The sequence below is a fragment of the Dasypus novemcinctus genome, chromosome 14 (assembly GCF_030445035.2).
Source record: "Dasypus novemcinctus isolate mDasNov1 chromosome 14, mDasNov1.1.hap2, whole genome shotgun sequence".
NCBI lineage: Eukaryota > Metazoa > Chordata > Mammalia > Cingulata > Dasypodidae > Dasypus > Dasypus novemcinctus.
In genome coordinates, this window is record NC_080686.1 from 12,535,207 (window position 1) to 12,548,681 (window position 13,475).

Here is a 13,475-nt window from a genome sequence, read left to right on the forward strand (position 1 = left end):
TTTTGTTAATTTGAAGATAATATTATTAGATCTTTTTCTTACAGTGTGAGGTTCTGACTTCACTATTTTTCAGGATATTTTATCTGTCAGGTCCGTTGTACTTTCTTTTGTTCTGTCTTTGAGTTCACTGGTTCTTTCCTCCTCCTTTCTATTGTGTTGTTTAGTTCATCCACTCAGTTTTGTATTTCATTTATTTTATTTTTCACTTTAAAATTTCTATTTAGTTCTTTTCTAATCTCCAGTACTTTGCTGATGTGTTTTATTTCTTGGCCGAGAGTCTAGTTTTTGCACGTATTTCAATTGTGTTCATAATTGCTTTTTTGTTTTGTTTCACTTTTTTAATTTTTAAAAAAATTTATTGAAATATATCACTTATACATAAACATATATAAACAATAAGTATATAATAGTTGTGAACTTACAAAACAAACATATATAACATCAAACAAACATATATAACATCTCCCCCTACCACCAATAACTTGCATTGTTTTAAAACCTTTTTAACTAATGTTTAAAAAGCATTGTTGAAATATTACTACTAAACAAAGTATTTTCCCCCACCAATCTGATTATTATTATCTTTACATCATTTATATATGAATATACATAAACAATTAAGTGTTTAGTAAAAGTTGTGAACTTACAAAGCAAATGTGCATAACATCATACAGAGGTCACATACATCAACTCTCCAATAACACCTTGCATTGTCATGACACTTTTGTTACAAACTATGAAAGAACACTGTCAAAATCTTTCTACTAATCATAGTGCTTATCTTACATTTGGTGTACTTTTCCCATAACCCACCCTATTATTATTTTTCAAATATATTTTTTTATGACAGAAGCTGTAAACTTATAAAACAATCATGCACATGCGCAGAATTCCCAAACGACACCCCTCCATCAGACAGAATAATATCATCTGATTATTGCCATGTCCATAGTGTACATTTGGCTCACATTTTCCATACTGCCTCAGGATCAACACGAGGACATCTTTTGCATAAATGCAAGTGTTATATAATTACTACTAACCACAGTCCATAGGTCACTCCAGCTGTACTTTTCCCATGCTTCTCCACATTCCCAACACCCTGCAGTAGTGATACACATTTGTTCTAGCTAATAAAGGACACTCTTGAATCTGTACCATCAACCACAATTCTCACCCACCTCTTGGTTTACTGTGCTATCCAGTTCCTAGATTATTCTCAAGCATTCTGTCAGTTGGCCTTTACATGACTAGACTAACATTTTCAATCACATCCCCATTTATAAACTAGTTGTTACTCACTGTGTGTTACCATCCACTCTATACATTTCCACACTTTACAGTAAAGCTAATTAAAACTTCTACATACATTAAACATCAGTAGTCCACTCAGTCCTTCTCTTATCTCCTTTAAGAATTCACCACCAACCACCAGGTCTTGAAGACATTTTCCTACAATTTTTTCCAGAAGTTTTATGGTCCTTGCTTTTATTTTTAGGGTTTTGATTCATTTTGAGTTAATTTTTGGAAGACGTGTGAGATAGTGATCCTCTTTCCTTCTTTCAGCTATGGATATCCAATTCTTTCAGCACCATATGTTGAATGGATTGTTCTGCCCGAGCTATGTGGGTTTGACAGGCTAGTCAAAAATCATTTGATCACACCTGTGAGGGTCTATTTCTGAACCATAAATTTGGTTCCATTGGTCTATTGTGTCTGTCTTTATGCTAATACCATGCTGTTTTTACCACTATAGATTGGTATTATGATTTAAAGTCTGGAGATAAGTGTTCACTTTTCCTTTTTATGCTGTTTCTGGCTATTCAAGACTCCTCACCCTTCCAAATAAATTTAATGATCATGTTTTCAATTTTTTCTTTAATGCTGGCAGAATTTTATCAGGATAGTATTAAATATGTATATCAATTTGAGTAGAATTGACATCTTAATAATATTTATTCTTCCAATCCATGAGCATGGAGTGTTCTTCCAGTTATTTAGGCCTTTTTTGATTTGTTTTAACATTGAGTTGCAGTTTTCTGAATACAAGTGCTTCACATCACTGGTTAAGTTTATTCCTGACTATTTGAGTTTTATCTGTCATATTTTATTTTCACCACTCTTTTGACACTTTTACTTATTTTGATTGATATAATCTTCATTTCCAGATTTTCTTCCAGGCCCTTCTCTCCTGTCTTTTCTTTTCAGGCTCTAGCACACCCTTTCTATTTCCTGAAATTCTGGTCTCTTGCTTAAAAATTCTCTCAATTTCTGTTTATCTGTGAATATTCTAATTTCACTCTCATTTTTGAAAAACAGTCTTGATGGATATAAAATTCTTGGCTGGAAGTTTTTCTCTTGTAGTATTTTAAATATATCAGATCACTGTCTTCTTGCTCCCATGGTTTCTGGTGAGAAATCAGCACTTAATCTTATTGCATATCCCTTATATATTATGCATTGCTTTTCTCTTCTTGTTCTCAGAATTCTCTCTTTGTCTTTGATCTTTGACATTCTGATGAGTATGTGTCTCAGAGTTGGTCTATTTGGATTTTTTCAAATGGGAGTACTTTGTACTTGTAGGACAGGGATATCTATGTCTTCCAATAGGGTTGGGACATTTTCTACCATTGCTTCTTTAAATATTCCTTCTGCCCCTTTTCCTTTCTCTTTTCCTTCTGGGAAACCCATGAAATGTATATTTGCATGCCTCTTGCTGTCATTTAGTTACCCAAGATCTTGTTCAGTGTTTTCCATTCTTTTCTTCATCTCTTCTTTTTATGTTCACTTTCAGAGGGCATTTCTTCAAGCCCGGCAATCACTTTTTCTGCCTCCTCAAATCTGCTGTTATATGTTTCCAGTGTTTTTTAAATTTCATTGATTGCACCTTTCATTCCCATAAGATCTGCTATTTTTCTATGTATGCTTTCAAATTCTTCTTTGTGCTCATCCAATGTCTTCTTAATATCCTTAATCTCTTTAGCCATCTCATTGAATTTATTATGGATATTTGTTTGAAAATCTATAATTAGTTGTCTCAACTCCTTTATGTCATCTGGAGGCTCACCTTTTTTCCTTTAACTGGGCCATAGCTTCCTATTTCTTGGTGTGGATTGTAATTTTTTTGTTGTATTTGCATCTAGATTACTAGACTATTTATTCTGTGTGCAGTTTTTCTCTTTAGTTTATGGCTTCCTATCATTTGTCCCTTGCTGGTTGTATAGTAGGAGACAAGCATGTAGTTGGTGCTATAAGCTGTTGAGGCTCAAACTCCCCTCATTGCATCAGGGACCAATGAAGCTTCTTCCAAATTTCTCCTTTGCCAGGGGTAGGGACAGAGTCACAGCTATGTGGGATACTCCATGTGCAGGCCTAGACTGTAGTTGCCCAGAGAGACTGATGAAGCTTCACATTCCTTTCTCCCCTGCCTGGGGAAGGGATGAAGCTGCAAGTGTGGGCAGCAATGTATTCAGTGCTGGTCCAAGATGACTGCAGTTGCCCTGGTAGACTTCTGATTTTCAGTCTATGCCAGCCAAAGTTACCTGCAGTTACCTTTATAGGCTGGTGCAGGGCTCCTCAGGTTCCTTCCTGCCAGAGGTAGGGCTAAAGCTTAGGTGGGTTGCAGGTTGATCTGCATGAAAGAAACAGGTTCCTGCTAACACTGAGAGTTTCAGTCATCCTCTGGTTGGGGATGGAGTCAGAAATCAGGTTATTGGCCTCTTTCTGACTTTGGCTTTTTCACACTCCAGTTGTTCCCAGGATTATCTCATAGCCACCCAAGTCTACCAATCAGTAGCTGAAATCGGCAGCCAACGGTCTCCTCCTCCTCCCCTGTTTCTGGGAAATGGAGCTTCCAATTCTCATCACAGAACAACTTCTGGGGCGGCTCATACCACCAGAATATTACAGTCACTGGCCTCTGCAGCTCGGCTGCCAATTTCCTGGAGAGACTGGCACAGGTCCCCTCAGCTTCCTCCCTGCTGGAGGTGGCACTGGGGCCTAGGCCTGACCTGCAATATGATCTGGATGGGAAGAAGCCAGTCCCCACCAGCATTGGGATTTTCCCCTCATGTCAGGTGTGGAGTTAAGATGACATCTCTTTCTGACTTGGATAGGCTCAGACTTCAGCTGTTCTCAGGATTATACTGTAGCTCACTGAATTTACTCATCAATAGCTGAAATTGGTGCCCAACCCTCTCTTCCTCCCCTGATTTGGGGAAGTGGAGCTTTCAATTCCAGCTGCAGAACATCTACCGGGTAGCTTGTGCTTCCAGTGGAGAATGGGGACTGACCACCATGGCTTAGAGCGCTCTAGTTACAAGTCTTCTCTGCAGAGGGGCAGTCTCCTCCTTCTACTCCTTCAAGGATGTTGCTGGGTGTTCTTCTGGTCTCCTGGAGCCTACAAACAGGTGCTTCAGCCAGCTCCAGAGAGCTCTGGGTGTTTGCTAACTGCCCTGTAGCAGGAGCTGACTCTAGTCAACTGTCATCTTGCTAGTTCTCTTCATAATTGCTTTTTGCAACATTTTAAAAAATATGCAATAGAGAATTCTAAAATCTATTTAATCTAGATATTGATATTGATTTTATTTCATTTTCTCATTCACTTTGAGATCATCCTTGATTTCCCTTTGCAAGTCATTTATGTTAGTAACTCTGACATTTTGATTCATATTGTATAGGACTTTGGATCTTATCTCATGCCATATTTTAGAAGACATCTATAGACACCACTCTCATAGGTGAAGGGACATCTCTTCATTACAAGCAGTTAGAGGTTCAGTTGCCGTTTCCCCACTACACTTCTCTTGATACCCATGTATAGAAAGACTCCTTGTTATTATGGTTAGGGGTAGGAATCAGGATCCCCACTTATCCTCTGCTAATAGCAAATGTGAGAAAAGAGGAGCACCTTATTACTAGTCTGAACATGACTTCTTCTGATACCCTGGGGAGGTGACCAAATTATCATGAGCAGTGGTGAATGTCCTAATCTCTACTAGCGCTCCTCTGTCACTAACCAATGATGAGGGAGAAGGTGGTTTATTACTGCCATGTCCAGACTGATGTAAAACCCAGACATCCATGTGTATGGGGGCTTGCTACCTCTCAGTGATCTCTGACAGCACCCAGACAGTGGTTTGGGGCACCTCATTACAACTTAGCAAGGATGGGCTTCTAGGCTCTCCATTCATATTCAATGTTAAACATACGTGAACATTTGTATTAACACATGGTTACAGTTTTGTCTGTGTTGTTTTGTTGGAATTGACCAGTTATTGTTTAAAGTGGGCTATGCTGTCCTTTTCTTGGTTCTTTGGTTAGAGGGAGCAGCCTTCTCCTGGGGCTTCTTTTGCCTATGCACAAGAAATTTCCAGAAGACCAAATTTTCAAGCATCCAGTCATTCTCAGTTCCCAAGATCCCAGATGGTGGCCTTCTCTTCTTAAAGAGACTCTTCAAGATTCTACTTAGGTTTGTTCTATTTTTTAATATCTAGACTTTTAAGCTTTAATTAGCAAAGGCATGAGGGAAAGAACATCTATTCCCTCTTTTTAGAATTGGAAGTTGATGTTTTATTAATCTATGAATACTGAATTTCTCGTATTGTTCCCCTGCTTTAAAAACCAAGGGACTATGACTTAAAGGCTATAATAAAAAGTCATTAACCTATTCTTTAAATTGCTGATAAATTGCTCCTATCCTAAATAATTGTGTATCATAATTGTTCACGTCTCTTTAAATAGCTACTCAAAATTTTCTACACGAGCATTTTACTGGACAGTTTTTCCCACCATCTGTTTAAATAATGGATTTGTTTTGGATGTTAAAATAATATATTGTGGATGAAACTGATTTGAAAACTGTCTTATCTAGTGCTAAGTAAAATTCATTTTTTTATTCTTAATATTAATAATTGGATTTATTCATTGTGGCTAATATTTGTAACATAGAAAATGTTATATAATCTGTTGAACTGATTTGTTGGAAGTCATGAATCATGAATGGAAAAGGGGTAAGGGTAATAAAGGAAATTTTACTTACAGCAATGATTCTTTTGATTGTGATAGAAAATATATTTAATTACTTGTGTATTGTGTGGTAAAAGCCATAGCTCAGTGAAGAAGAGGCTGATGATGATGATATATTTCCTTCTAACTATTAAATAGTAGGCATAGAATCTGGGACAATCTGGCACATGTCTCCCTAAGGATCTGGATTTTGGAAAAAATTAGAGTGTTTTTTCTTCTCAGTCAAAATAAGTGCAGCAATTTTAACTTCAAACTTGTTATAGGATGCTTATGAAACATTAGAAGGAAGCTTTAAAATAAGTAAGAAGTGTAATAAAAAGCATGTTCCTATATTAATTTCTTTATAAGAAATAAGAAATGATGCAGTGTTGATGAACTTTTCTCAGACCTAGTATACTTAGAAAACAGGAATTCACTGTGAATTTTAAATATGAGGCCAATGCCAGCATTTTGGAGCAAAAGTAATTCTTTTGTTCTAAATTCCTATAGCATTAGGTATCTCACAGAAGGACGACTGTGGGTAGAGGACACCTCAACCTCCACTTGGCATGAGCCTCTGCCCAGAACCTGAGATTGTATGTCATCCTGGATAGCCTAGAGTTTTAGAAATTACTGCCACTTTTTAAAGCAATATTTACAAACCTTTGATTGCCAGGGTACAGATTAGAACGGATCATTCAGCAACATGCCAGATTCCGTTTGATCACATTTTCCATGACGGAGTGGGGCTTCCTTGCTCAGAAAGACCTGCAGTGTTACTCTTCCCTCTAGCTGCCTGATGCTACCCAGCAGTTTCTATTTGGAGTGACTCTTTTGTTCTTTCCCACTTGGTTCAGGATTTCATTTTAGCTGGTTCCTTTCTTATCACTCAGTGCACCCTCAGGGAGGTCTTTTTGACCCTTCCATTGATTTCTGAACTTTGCACAATCTTTCCTATTGGGCATACAGCTCCTCTAACTTAAAGTTTGACCAATTATTTGTTAAATGAATGTGTCACCTTGTCCTTGTCCCATTTCTCAGTCAGCCCTGGAAACAATCTTCCACTAACATTTTCCACTTTTCTTCATGTTTCTCATTCTCTAAGATGAAACTGTTTATCATTTTTTAAAATCACCTGCCTAATTTATGCAATTTCTTTTCCTATATTTCAGGAACTATAGGTTTGGGCTCTCAGACTTCTTTCCTCAGGTCCATTTTTACTAAAGATGGGACATAAATAAAAATATTAAGCTTTTCAAAATATACAAATGAAATATTTCGAAATTGTTAAATTTCTGGTCTTCTTACTATAAAAAATGACTACCGTTCTAGAAAAATACCCAATGTGCCCAACATGTTCAGCTCTTTTCTACTTTAAATTTGTTTGCCAGTTGGAATTCCAAAATTCAGGAATAAGAAATGACTCTTGGTCCCTACCCAGTATACCGGTTCTTCCCAGATGACAGTCCAATAGACAATCTCAATAGGTTCCAAATAAGTCTTTGTAGGGAACAAGGGGCCAAAGCTGGACATCTGTGACTGTACCAGAAGAGGCCAACCTGACAGCAAGATGGATCAGATGGAGCCCCTTTGAAAAAGATCTAACTTAATTGTAGGGACAGATGTCCATGCACAGCCTGCACCTGCCATAATCAAGCAAAAAGACAAGTTGTTGAAGGCCAGTTTCTGGCTTATATCAGAAATCCTGTGGGAAAAGAGAAAGGCAAAATAAAAGTCAAAATAATCAGCACTGCAAAATTTAGATAAATTGGTCTCTTTATGCCTATCTTTCTCTTTTCAACCAGTTCACCCAGGATGGTTTAATGGTGTCAAATGTGCAATGTTATGAATGCAAAGCAATTAGACTTCTTACAGTTGAATATGTAATAACATTAATGAAATGTGCCATATTTCGTAAACATCCTTTCACATACATGATCTTTCTTGAATACTCAAAAGAATCTGCAAGGTAGACCAACACCATCTTAGTGATGTGGAATAAAAAAAAACACTTTAATATCTTTATGTAGATTTTGCACAGCTCTTTTGGTTGTTGTTCTGTGCAAGGTCCAGCTGCACTCTAGCCTTTGGGTACATTCTATTTTTTTCTGCCAGTAAAGATACCTTTTTCCCACACTGACCCTCCATTATTGAGTTGTTGCTTACTCATTAATTAGGTTTCATTCCAGATTCCATTTCCTCCAGGATGCCTCTTTACTTTGGGTTAAATTATTCTCACATATTCTTCCCCCATTATCATACTTATTAAAATCCATTAGAGTCTTTCTGGTCTGTCTTCTCACTAGACTTCCCCTGTGCAGAAAGAATATACCTAGCAGAAGGAACTGTTTCTACCCACAGTAGACAGATGATAATACTTGTTGAATGCATAAAAGACGGGGCTGATTACTTATTACTGTATTGAACACTCTTAAAATAAAACTCCTCTTCTTTAGCCGAAGCAAGCATCTCCCGCAACTTTAGAAGAACTATGGTTTCATTTTCTCAGAAGCATTATACCATCTTCCATTTTACCTAAAATTGTGTTCTAACAATAGGTATTGTTAGCTAGCTGGCAGAGTCCTCTGGGGCTGCAAACTTATGAAATATACAAGAACTTATGTAAGTTTAAAAAGTTAAGATTATATAACCTGCAATCTTGAGAAATGAGTACCTATGTAAAATTTAATTATACAAGTTCATCTGTTTACCGGATACTTACAGCTTCTTTGTTAGCACAATAGGTATGTAATTGTTACATAACTTTCATGCTTTTCAGCATTAAGTGGTCCTGATTCATTTCCAAGTATTTTCGTATGACAGCAAGCTTGCATAGACAGCATATGTATTTTTTTTTAATTTAGGAAATCATCAGGATTATTTGTATATTCACATTTTAATTACTTGACAGTTTTGTTAACCTTAGTCTCAAAGTTATTTTCATGTAAGGTATTTCCAAGGATTTTGCTGAAAGTGTAATAAAGAAGGGTTTTTCACACTTACATGCATATGAATCATCTGGGGGTTATTTTAAAAACGCAGCTTTAAATACAGGAGGTCTGAGAAGAGGCCTGGGATTCTGCATTTCTGATGAGATACTGAGATTGCCGATGCTGCCCATCCATGGAACAGGGCCCCAGACTAGATGTACTCATCTATTCCATGTGTGCTACATAAGGCTTAAGAGGGGATGATGCATGAATTTAATAATAAAAATACATAGAGAAAGAGTTAGAATGTTAATGCTTCAGATTATTTCCATTAATGTGAATGAAATTTATTTGGCTTCCCCTAACATACATTGTTAATTGTAGAAGAAACCTTGTGTCATGAGTTTTAAAGCCAGATTTCTCGGATTGCCCTCTGGATGATCATCCCTTTAATAACTGCATGCCTTTGGGTAAATTCGCTATCTTGCTAAATTAAATTGGGCTAGTTACTCAACCTTGAATCCCTTACCTGAGAATTGTTTTGAGGAAAATGGGTTAATTCTCATTAATTACTTAGCATTAATATCGAATATAGTCAATGTATGATAAATTGTCGCTATTATTACCATCTTCCTTTAGAAACTGAGGAAGTAGGTAAGAAATCATCAAATTATGGGGTGGAAAGGGATTTTTACGGGTCATCTAATGCAAACCTTCATCTGATATTGCTGCCTCCTCTTCCTGAGTGACTAAGAACCTACTACACTTTAATTTAATTTTCAGTAACTTCTTTCACACTCTTCCTCTTTCCTGAAACTTCTACCCTGTGCCATGTTCTTTCATCTAGATTAATGCAGAAATGGCTTCACAGCTGTTTGTTGTGTTGGTCTTTCAATGTCGGGCCATTACTACCAACTTTCCTTATGACTTTTCCTTCTTGGGTCAAAAGCACAGTCTCTGCAACTTAGAGTTTGTTTCTGTCCCATCTTCTTATGTTTATATTCTGTGTGAGTCTCTTGACAAAAAACCCAGGCAATGAACTTCGGTGGTGTACTGGAAGATGAGTTCCTCCAATGTACCCAAGATGGTGGGCACTGATGGTGACCACATCATAGCTGGACACAGAGGAAGCCACAGCACACTGATCTCCATTCACCCCTGTCTATCTCTTCCTCTACTCTTGGCCCAACCCTTTGTGCATTAGGGTTTAGAGCTTCATAGATCACTTGCCATTTTCCTTGCTAAATACATTCCTGTTTCATTGAACTCGTGCCTAACCACATCCATTTGCATATTTTTGGTCAATGAATTTGCTCTTCCAGTTTTGTGTGAAAGGTGAAACAAACATCCATGTCCTCAAGTAAGTCACGTATATAAATACTGGAAGGAAGAATTCTAAACAGATACAAACTGTAATGGCCCAGGACTCTTTGAGGAATGTCCTTAAAATAATTTTAATAAAATTATGATTAAATAAAGAAAGGACTACCTACCCATAAAGGTTTTTATTTACAGCCACTTTTCCCAGACAGGTGTTTTAGTTTTACTAGGAAGATGAAGTCTTAGGGCATATTTATCTAATGGGAAATTATTTCTTTATAGGTTATCCAGTCTGTTGACTTTCTTCATTTCTATCCTACTGTTTAATTTTTTTTGTTCTAAGTGTCTTTGTCTTTCTTTTCTTTTTTTAAGTAAATTGGTGAAAGAAAACAGACACTAAATTTAAGACTATCTTAGCAAATTTTGTGTGATGGCTGGAAGGAGATAGGCTGACATGATTAAACATTAATTGTAGTTACCTTTGAGATTACCTATAGAATGCAATATTTTTCCTGCCTTCCATGTTCTCTCTTAACTATTGGCTGATAAAGAAAAAAATTGTATAGTATGAATATTAAGAACTAAATACAATGAATAAACTCATGGAGGTAAACTTTATAGTATAGGTTACTAGGACATAGAATGTGCATTGAGAACAGGAGCTGATGCTTAATGTATGTAAAATTTTAATAATTTTAATTGTAAAAGTGTGATAATGAATAGAGTTCATTAAAATTCATTATACACATTTTAATAAGTATAACTAACACTGTTACCTTATAAACATGATTGTGGCTGAAAGGACTGTAGTCTCTGGATGTGAAAGGAAGCTAAAGAATAATCCAGGTAATGTATAACAGTGATTTTGGTGGTGAATGAATATTACGGCCACTGGTATAAATAAAACAATGTTTTTCTTTTACAAAGTGTAAAAGAATGTGGTGATACATTAAAATTAAAATAATATAATTTATGGACCTTAGTTAACATATTGTAGTATTTTTTCAACAATGGTAAAGAGAGAGCTATTATATCAGTTCTAAGGGACAACAATAGGAGAGTATAAGGGTGTATGGGATTTTTCCTTTTGGATTAATGAAAATGTTTTTAAGTTGACAGAGATGATGACAGCACAACATTGTAATGAAAATCAGGGCCACTAAGTGTACACTTTGAATGGATTGTTCAAAGCATGAGACTGTATAACACAGGGAATCCAGTGGTGGAAGATGGACTGTGGTTAACCACAAATATGAGATGTTCTCTCATGAACTATAGCAAATATATACAGCGATGCAAGGTGTTGATGGTGGGGTGACGTATGGAAGCCCTGTACAATGATAAGCATGTTTGTTTTGTAAGTTCACAACATTTGCTATATACTTATTGTTTATGCATGTTCATGTATGAATGTTATACTTCAATAAAAAGTCTTTTAATGAAAAAAGATACTGGGTTTAATTTGACAACTTTATTAATTTGCTTATAATTTTAATGACTCCTTCTGCTCAATGTTCTGAAAGTATAGATGAGTGTTTAATTATTTGTTTCTTATGGTCATGTCAGTCAACTGAAATCTAACTATATTGGTGACTGATAGTTCAGTTTCCTAGGCTGTTCAAGCAAGTACCATGAAATGAGTCATCTTAAACAATGGAATTTATATGCTCATAATTTTGATGCTAAAAGAAAGTTGAAGTCAAGGTGTCATTGAGGCAATGTTTTTTCCTTAAAGGCTGTGGCATTTTGGGGCTCACTGCCAGCAACCCTTGGTCCTTAGCTTGTCACATGACAAGGCACAAGGTGGTCTCTCCTGGTCTCTTCTTTCTTTTTTGGGTTCTGTTGATGTTGAGCCTCTTCTCGCCTTTGGTTTTCTTCCTCTATGTCTGAATTTCCTTCTGCTCATAAAAGGCTTCAGTAGCAAGATTAAGACCTATCCTGATTAATGTGGGTCATACCTTTAATGAATTACCCTCCTCAAAATATCCTACTTAAAATAGGTTTGCACACACAGGAGTGGATCGGGTTTGGGAACATGTTCTTTCTGGGGTACATACAGCTTCAAGTCCTCCTAGCTAAGGAAAACCTGAGGTAAAATGATGGGTGGGGAGGGTAGACTCCAAAAGGGGTTGAGATAAAACTCAGGAGAAAACAGCTTCCACATTTCAGTGGGCTCCACACACACAGTGATAAAGGCAGTTTTCTTTTACTCCATGCATACTTTCTTCAGCCATTACCCAGTGGGTAGGAGTATCTTTCAGCAGATTTAGATTTGGTCACTCCAATGCTTGTTCATTCTCAACAACTAGACTGACCATGAACCCTGCAGGATGTGGACACAGCCTCCTCTGGAGTGTGTGGCCTGGTGTGGCTCACAGATGCTCAGATAGGACGTGAGCTAACAGCAGGGAGATCCATTGCTTCCAGGATAAGAACAAGATAGCAGTGAGATATAATAAAAGGGCATGCTGTTTGCTTCAAATGACCACAGCAGTTCCTTATATTTATCAAATAGTCACTTGGACATGAGGGGTATATCTGAGAAATAACTCTTGGAATAAAGACTCGGGTGATTAACAGGCCATTTCTTTACCTAAAATGGGCATTAGAAGATATGAGGTCTTCAAACTGGTAGATATTATCAGACCCCTTTCATCCAGATTTAATCAGAAACAGCATATTACTTCTCCCTTAATCATTCTTCACAAGTTTGTTTAATTAATGATTTTTTAACCTATTGAATGTACTACATATTATCCATATAAAGTCTTAGTATTGGATTCTTCTGGGTGCTAACATAGTTGTGAATTTTCTAGTTTCTATGCTTTTGTTTTATGTAACATGAGTCATTCTTTCATTCTTTTTAAAAATCTTTTCTGGCTTATGGAGGACATAAATCTAACCATGATTCAGAAGACACCAAACTTGCTTTATGTTAGCCAAAAGTGAAGTGGGCATGGAGGGGGTGGTCTCCACCATCCAAGCCTGCAAGGCTGTGCATGCCCCTCACCACAGTGTAACTGCAGGGGAAGAGCCCTTTGCATTCCCAGAAAGACATCTGTGACAGTTTGATATTATATATGAATTCCAAAAAGAGACATTGATTATGTTTGTAAACTAGCCTGTTTCTCTGGGTGTGATACCCTTTAATTGTTTTAGATTCAGGTGAGATATCTGATTAAACTATGTTAAGATTAGGGATTTGGTTCAACCATGTCA

General features: G+C 36.8%; 1 protein-coding gene across 4 annotated transcripts in view; it reads left to right on the forward strand.

The window, feature by feature from the left end:
• Window positions 1-13,475, forward strand: part of SNTG1 (syntrophin gamma 1) — a 956,656-nt gene that overhangs the window by 173,920 nt on the left and 769,261 nt on the right. The gene's annotated exons all lie outside the window — the stretch shown is intronic.